This window comes from Macaca mulatta, chromosome 10 (assembly GCF_049350105.2).
Source record: "Macaca mulatta isolate MMU2019108-1 chromosome 10, T2T-MMU8v2.0, whole genome shotgun sequence".
Classification (NCBI taxonomy): Eukaryota; Metazoa; Chordata; class Mammalia; order Primates; family Cercopithecidae; genus Macaca; species Macaca mulatta.
The window spans coordinates 56,902,883-56,911,785 of NC_133415.1; the positions used below are offsets into that span (position 1 = coordinate 56,902,883).

General features: G+C 36.9%; 1 long non-coding RNA gene across 1 annotated transcript; it reads right to left on the reverse strand.

Annotated features, from left to right (window-relative positions):
* Positions 1-226: 226 nt before the first annotated feature.
* On the reverse strand, positions 227-8,525 carry LOC144332235 (uncharacterized). Its single transcript, XR_013400139.1, has 3 exons — positions 8,391-8,525; positions 1,119-1,184; positions 227-664 (listed from the first exon to the last, which is right to left on the reverse strand). It is a non-coding gene; the product is annotated as an uncharacterized LOC144332235 (long non-coding RNA).
* Positions 8,526-8,903: the final 378 nt, after the last annotated feature.

Here is an 8,903-nt window from a genome sequence, read left to right on the forward strand (position 1 = left end):
GAAGGAAGGTGAGTTCTGTGCTACAGGAAGGTCCTGGCCTGGGGCGGAGGGGCGAGAGGGGATGGGTGGTCAGGGGCTGTGCAGGGCACCCGGCAGTGTGCATTCCCCCGGCTGGTCGCCCAGGAGGAGGACAGGTCCCGGCCTGGCGGGATCAGAGGCAGCCAGGCTGCGGTCCGCGAACCAGGCGTGATGGCTGGCAGAACGGTAGGCCATGGTGGAGGGGGACTCCCGTGCACCTGCTGTGCATCCTCATGACCAGGACACACACCGGCCTCTGGAGGCCAGGCGGAGCAAGCAAGGGGCGCCAGGCAAGGTTTGGGGTTCCCGCGGCGGGAGGTGGGTCCCTGGATCCTGGTGTCCTGCTGCTGTCCGGAACATGGGCCGCCTTCCCTCAGGTGCACCCCTCCAGGGTCGCCTATCTGCGACCTCAGCACAGCTCCTGGCTGGTGGGAGGATGCGGCGGAGGCCTCAGGGCCCAGCTGGGTCTGCAGTTTCTGCCACTGGCGGTGGCGCAGGGGCGAGCTCAAGCTGTGCCCAGGCAGGAAACTCTCCGACCTTGCCAGCTTCCGCGCCAGCTTTGGTGACTCTCTCCAGCTCAGCTTCAACACCGTTCAACAGTTCTGTGTTCTCTATTATCACAAGAATTCTTTCTGTATTTGCTATCCTTTATCAAATAAGAATTGAAAGATGCATGTGGAGTGAGATCACAGTTGAAACATTAAAAATATATAATTTCAAGTGTTGTTTAATTTTAATTTTCTAACAAGTAAAATTATGACTCTAGTGCTAATATAAGATAGACATGTATCAACAATGTTATTCAACTCAGTAAGCAATGAAGTTTCCAGTAAAAGGTTCAAATCATTGCAAGGAACATTAAAGTAGCTTTACAGCCAATGTTCAGGTGAGATCGTTGGTTAGTTACAATACTAGATAGTATCCAACATAGTCAGAAGCTGTCATCTTTGTGAGTTATCTCTTCCATGGCACAGAAATTATGCGTTTCTCTACTGTACAAAATATTTATCTTTTCTACTACTTCTGCACATAAAAATATTGCTAGTCACAAAAGACCAGGATTGCACTGAAAAAAAAAAAATCTGAGTACTATCTCTCACCTGTCTTCATACTTCTTTTCTTCCTTTATGAAATATCTTTGAACTGCATTTTCTATCTGAAGGTCTCTGGAGAGAGAGAGTAAAATGAATAGAAGCATAGTAAGTGAATATTTTGATAACATTTACAGCTTTATTCATGTCGAATGAACATAAAATACACTACCAATATTTAAAGCATAATGAGATGAATTTGATGTATACATGTGCCCATTAAACAATCACCATGAAGGGGTCAGTGAGCATATCCAATACTCTCAAAGTTTCTCAGTTCCCCTTGGTAATGCACGCTCATACCTCTCAGGTGTGAAGTACTGAGCTACACACACACACACACATGCACACACACACACACTGGGATATCTAATTGTTTCAGAAGCATTTGTTGAAAATGTTATGTCTATGAATGCTCTAAGAACTTTATTAAAAACTAGCTGAAAGCTGATACACATGTGTATATCTATATTTGTACCACATTGTCTTAAGTACTGTAACTTGATAAGTCTTGAAACCAGGTGCTGTTAATTCTCCAACAGCACCTGGTTTCAAAGTAATTGTTTCCTTTCAAAGTAATTTGCCTTTATAGGTCCTCTACCCATCGACATACATTTCAGAATTTTAGTTTCTCAGTTTCTAAAATAAGGAATACAGCTGTGATTTGATTGGAATTCTTATAGATCAATGTGGGAAGAATAAACATTTTAACAGTATTGAGATTTATGACTCATACATTCCATTGATTGAGGTCTCTTATTTATTTTAACAATATTTTGTAGTTTCGTAGTTTTCAAACCTTTCTTTTTTTGCAGGTTTATCCCTAAGTACTACACGCTTTGATATTTGCAATAATATCAAAATTATGGTAATATTAATGTAAATGTTTCATTTTTTCCTCCAGTAATTGTCAGGTAGCTCTAAATCATAATTTAATTGTATGATACAACGGGGTTTTGAGAAACGTATACACATTGTATATATACATTTTTTTTCAGTTTGGCAGATTGACTCCACTATCATATCATAATTTAAAATTGCACTAATTACCACCAGCCTGCTCTCAAGGACAATACATCAAAATATGTATCATGTTTCAGTTTATTTAGCATCATGAAACTCTCACATTGCACTTACTTTTGGAAACCTGGAATAAAACAATAATGTAAATATCAGCTCACAGGCAACATATGGGTACATGTGACAATTTTCTAAATATCGACCTTTCACTATTTAATTCTCTGTTTATATTGTGTATTTTTTCCCTCCTCTTGAAACTCTCTTACACTGCTTATTAAATTTTGGTTCAATTCTCTCCCTACTTTTTCCAATAATCTACTTTCTAATATTTTACTGATGCTGTGCTCCTTTTCATTTGGACACTTCAAAAAAGCTGCATAATTTCTCCTTTGTATTAAAATGCAAATCCATATCCAAAATAAATGAGCACAGGGACCAAACAGATGTTTGTGCAGTGTGTCCATGAGCAATATTATCCACAATAATCAAAGGGAAGGAGCAGCCCATGTGAATATTGATGGATGAGTAGTTAAAAAAATGTGGTATATACGGCAACGTCATAATATTCGGCCTTAAAATATATTCTGAACATGCTATGAAATAGATGAAACTTGAAGATATGCCAAGTGAAATAAGCCAGTTCGAGAAATTCAAACATTCTATATCATGCCATTTCTGTGAGATACTTTGTGAAATTTGTAGAGACAGAAAGTAGAATGGTGATTGCTACGGGGAGGGGTAGGGAGAGGAATAGGAAGTTGGTGTTCAATGAGTACAGAGTTTTAGTTGGAGAAGACAAGTTTTGGAGGTCTATGGTGGTGACTGTTGCACAACAGTGCAAATATACTTAATGCCACAAAACCGTGCACTTAAAGTGATTAAAAACGTAAATCTTTTGTTCTGTATATCTTTCCAGAATTATAAACCTGTAATCACAGTATAGAAATAGAACATGTTATATAGCTTTAGGTGATGATATTTTACACATTTGCACATATAAAATGCTAAATAAATTAAACATGGAATGAAGATTTGTCCTTAAATATAATTTACAAGAAGACTTTGATATTTGTTTTTCACAAGTGAAGCATTCTTATAAACTGTCATGACCTTTTGGGGGAACCTCTGGGAAAAATGGAGAAACTCTGAAGCTACACTCTCCCTAACCTCCCTTTACAGGGAGCTCCTGCAGCTCCTACAGAAATGAGTGGCTGAGATTCTTGATTGCATAGCAGAATTTCTCATCCAAACCCTTTCCCTTTTTAGTGTCTGTGTATCAGTATAAAAGTTCTGTAAACTGTAGTTCCTTATTTTAATCCCAAAGCACAGTAACAATATATTTCATCCTAGCATTGGCAGTTTCTGTGAGTGTTTTGTTTAATTCTTAAAACTCTATCTTTGGGATTCCAAAGAGCCTAAAAAGTAAAATATTTTAAAAAGGGGAAAGAGACAAAGAGAAAGAAAATAAAATCAATAGCCCATTCTGTCACTGTTATTAAACACCAGAATACCTTTCTGTTAATCTAATTAAAATTAGTGACATCATTTAGCATTTATATCTTGAACAAAAGTTTGGAATCCTGAAAAAGAAATTTAATTTGCTAATAAATATATTTGAGTGGAATTGAAATCCTTATATATTACTTCAAATAAGAACACAAGATGAATTATGATATAGAAAATTCTATCTCTCATTGTCCAAAATCTAATAGTTAAATTGAACTTATCGAATAACATTATTTGCCAGGCATGTGGCTTACATCTGGAATCCCAATACTTTAGGAGGCAAAGGCAGGTGGATTGTTTGAGCTGAGGAGTTGCAGACCAGGTTTGGCAGTACAGTGAAACCCAATCTTGAAAAAAAAAAAAAAAGCCAGGTGTGGTGGCTTGCCTTTAGTCCCAGATACTCAGGAGGATGAGGTGGGAGGATCACGTGAACCTGGGGAAGCTGGGACTGCAGTGCACCATGATTGTGTCACTGCACTCCAGCTTGGGCAACAGACTGAGACCCTATCTCAAAGAAAGAAAGAGAAAGAGAACAAAAGAACAAGGGAAAGAAAGCAAGAAAGCAGGAAGGAAGGAGGGAAGGAAGGAAGGAAAGAAGGAAGGAAGGAAGGAAGGAGAAAGAAAGGAAGGAAGGAAAAATAATGTTTTTGGTGCTAATAATCTTTGTGAAATTATACATGGAATTTTGCTTTAATGAAATAGATTTAACTAAATTGTGACATAATTTAAGTGTACTGACCCTAGCAATCAGAGACCTCTGAATCTGCACAATGACTTGACAGTTACATTTGACAAGAATTGATTCTCCTATCATACATACAGCATAGTCAGAATTTCAGAACTCCAACTTTCCCTATGCTATTTGTGCACATTGCTTAACATCTCTAAGACTCGATATTTTTACTCTTAAAATACTACTAATAATAGTACCTAGTTTTTATAACGTGTATCAAAAGCATTATACTTTAAGGCAGATAGTAATTTCTCAGTAAATATTTGCTACTGTGTGTTTTAGTACAAACAGGAAAATTGGATTATGATATTTATGACACTGTTGATTCTCCTTCTAGAAACATTTAATTGTTTCTAAAACTTGTTTTCAAGTAGAGCAGTATTTTGTGTTCAAATTGAAAAATACTATATATTCATACTTTTTTTAAAAAAGTATTCCTTGAATATTTTCATAAAAAAAATTCCTAAATGAGCTTGAGCAAGGAGCACAGGAGAGATCAGTAAAATAAGGCTTTGTGGCATAGGAGACATTTGGTGGAGAGCTTTCAGCTCAAATAAGATTTGAAAAAAAAAAAAGAGAGAGAGAGAGAATTTTTATAACAAATGTAAAGGCAGGATTTACCCTGATGAGCTTGTGGAGAAAATACAGAGTATAATGTAATCCAAAAGAGACTAATCAGTCAAAGTAGTTTTGAAGGAAATATCTCGAAGAGAGAGAACATAAAATGAAGATCAGGTATGTAATTATTATTATTATTATTTTTTTTTTTTTTGAGACGGAGTCTAGCTCTGTTGCCCAGGCTGGAGTGCAGTGGCCGGATCTCAGCTCACTGCAAGCTCCACCTCCCGGGTTTACGCCATTCTCCTGCCTCAGCCTCCCGAGTAGCTGGGAGTACAGGCGCCCGCCACCTCGCCCGGCTAATTTTTTTTGTATTTTAGTAGAGACGGGGTTTCACCGTATTAGCCAGGATGGTCTCGATCTCCTGAACTCGTGATCCGCCCGTCTCGGCCTCCCAAAGTGCTGGGATTACAGGCTTGAGTCACCGCGCCCGGCCTGTAATTATTTTAATAATCTACCCATGAGATAGAAAGCACTGGGTTTTTTGAATTGATCACAAAGGGAAAATAGTTTCAAGAACCATTCTTTGTTCAGCCTAAAGCAGATTTTACATTTTGAAACAATGACATATTGTGCTAAGTAGATAATATCCACATTCGTGTGTATATGAACAATTCTGTTCTCAATAAAAACACTTTATTCACACAAGTGATGATTATCTGCATTTGATTTAGTGCTGAAAGACCAAAGGGGGACTAATAAAATTTTAGAAATGCAAGCGGCTTAACTGGAAAATCATGATCATATTCAACTCATCATGACTGAAATAAGAAAACAAAGCAAAAAATAAATAAGAAAAAAATGGACTACATGAACATTTGCTTCTCTCCTAAGAATCAAAACGCTTAATTTGCTGTGGCTTAAAGGCATCTAGGTCCACAAGCCATGCAAAAGTCTACTGTTTCTGGGAGATAAGAAGAAGCAAAACACATCAGCTTTCAGAGAAGGTTAAGAAACCTCTCACACCCTACTCCACCCCACCTGAGACCAGGTAAAGGATCACTGCTTCTAGGGCACGGATGGAGGAAAAATACTTCTCCATCAGGAGAGGAACAAGGATTATTTTGGGGCCCAGGATTTTGCACTAATGCAGAGTCGTGCTCCTGTGGTAAAGGGTTGGAAAATCTCCATCCAGTGACCACAGACAAAGGTACATTGTTCCTATGGAAGGAGAAAGAAAAGAGTTAGCCCTTATGGTGGGTTTGAAAACTTTCAATGATATAAATCAAAGGTTTTCTACCACTGAGGTGGGAGGAGGCAAGATATTATTTCTTCCTCAAAAACCAACACAGATAAGGGACAGTTTGACTCCCACTGGAATAAGAGTCGCGAAGTGCTAAAAATATCCCTTCTCTGAGACTCCGATGATGAAACTGGCTCCAAAATAACATGAATCATCCCTCTGCCCCCAACCTCAATTTTCTGCATAGTCACACACACACAAGAAATGATGTTCTACAGTTAGAGAGGAACAAGAAAGTGGAGAGAGACCCTCTCTGTGACATAGGTGGTAAGGACTACCGGAAGGTAACTGTGGAACAGGAGCATTGGCATATGCCCTGCAGAGCCTAAGGCCCCACACAAGGCACATGGTATGGCAGCCTACTGCTGGAGGAATTGAAGTTACATGGTTCACTGAATGTTTCAGACAACACAGCAAAAACCAGCCTTTGTCCCTGCCCACACTAATAGCATGACACAAACCAAAATGAAACAGAAACATAAAACAATCTTGACATAAGTAATTATCTCATGAGCTACTGTTTTTGTACATCTGATGATTTGCATTTTTTAGAAACTGGGAGACACATAAAAGCAAGTTAGAAATTTGAGTTATGAGTTATAATATTTTCAAAAGATAAAAAGTCGACAGAATCAAATTCAGAGATAATTCAGATGTTGGAACTAAATGCAAGTAATTTAAAATAATAATGATCAAAATGTTAAAGGATCTAGTTAAAAAAAAAAAGACATGCATGGAAAAATGAGGAATTTCAGCAGAGATGGGAACAGTAAAAGGCAAAAGCTAGAAATAAGTGAAAGCTTGAGAACAGAGATGAAGAATTACATCAGCAAGCTGATTAGCAGACTGGTCATCAGAGTTAAGAAAGAAGCAGCTAATTTTATATTAGGCCAACACAAATTATTTGAATGGCAGCACAAAGGGAAGAAAGAGGAAAACAAAATAAACCAATGAACCAAGCAAATAAAATACTCCGGTGAGTCCAAGAATTCTCTGCCAATACGAAATTAACTAAAATACAATTAATTGGAATTCCAGAAGGAGATTAAAAACAGAGTGTGAGAGAAGAAAAATTGGAAAAAGATGACTGAGGACCCCAAGCAACCTCAAAAAGCTCCAAGAAAGATTAATAAAAAATTTAAAGAATGCTAGAATAATCACACTAGTCTAACTGATGAAAACCAACGATTAGCATAAATCTTGAATTCAGTTACAGAAAAATAGGAACATTGTGTACAGAGATAAACAAAAACAAACATTACAGTGAACTGCTTGTCAGCAACTCTACAAGTCACAAACCAGTGATACAAAATTTTTAAATAACTAAAAAAAAATCAGTCCCCAATCTTATATCCATTAACTATATAACTAAAATAACAATTAAATGAAGACATTTTCAGATTAACACTGGAAGAGTCCCTTGCTAACAGGTCTGCACTAAAATAAACGTCAAAACGATTTCTTGAGGCAAAAGGAATATGGAAGCAGATGAATGTTGAAACTACTCAAAGAAATAAAGAGTGCCAGGGAAGATATAAAGATATGTAGCCCAATTATTTTACATTGCTCTAAAGATCATGGATTGTCTAAATTTTTTTTTTAAAAAGAGTAACTTCACATCATGGAATTCATAATATTTGAGACTATAGTGCATGACATAAATAGTGTAAAGGAGGGAGGAAACAGAAATATACAATTTAAGGTTTTTATGCCATAGTTGATATAATATAAACTGTAGGTTACTGTAATAAGCTAGAATATGTATTGAACTCTCTAGAGAAACAATGAACATTTTTAAAAGATTATATGTGCATTAATGTTTTCATAGAACTTCTAGCTTTTATTATTTGTTTTTATTTTATTTATTTATTTATTTATTTATTTATTTATTTATTTTTGAGACGCAGTCTCGACCTGGAGTGCAATGGCGTGATCTCAGCTCACTACAACCTCCGCCTCCCGGATTCCAATGATTCTCCTCCCTCAGCCCCCCGAGTAGCTGGGATTACAGGTGCATAGTGTGTGGATATTTTCTTCCATTCTGTAGGCTGTCTGTTCAATCCCATGATAGTTTCTCATGCTGTGCAGAAGAAGCTATTTAGTTTAAATAAATCCCACTTGTCAGTTTTCATTTTTCTGGCAATTGCTTTTGAGTACTTACCCACAAATTCATTGCGAAGTGCAATGTCCAGAAGAATATTTCCTAGTTTTTCTTCCAGGATTTTTGTAGTCAGAGGATGTAATCTTATGCCAATGGGTCTTATTAATCAAATGACTCCACAGTGAGAATCATTACTCTGAAAAATCAATTTTGTTATAATGATGGAAATTTAAATACTTGAAAGTAAAAACAGATGCCACCTTATTGCTAGAATTCTACAAGGCAAATTGCTATTAGAGAGGCAGAGGAAATATATATATATATCTCCAAAATATAATTTGCAGTAAAATAAATAGAAGCACATTATAAATAAACTTACCTGATTTTACAAACTAACCTGTAAAGGGATTTCTACTCATTTTTCTATTGCCTGCATTGCGCTTTCTTCTAGATCCAACTTATAATTTTGTACATCACCAATTTGTCTTCACCAGTGTGTTCTTTCCATAAGCATCTTAAGATTTAATATTTCTTCTTACAACATATTTTTATCCTCCTCAAATTTTTTACATT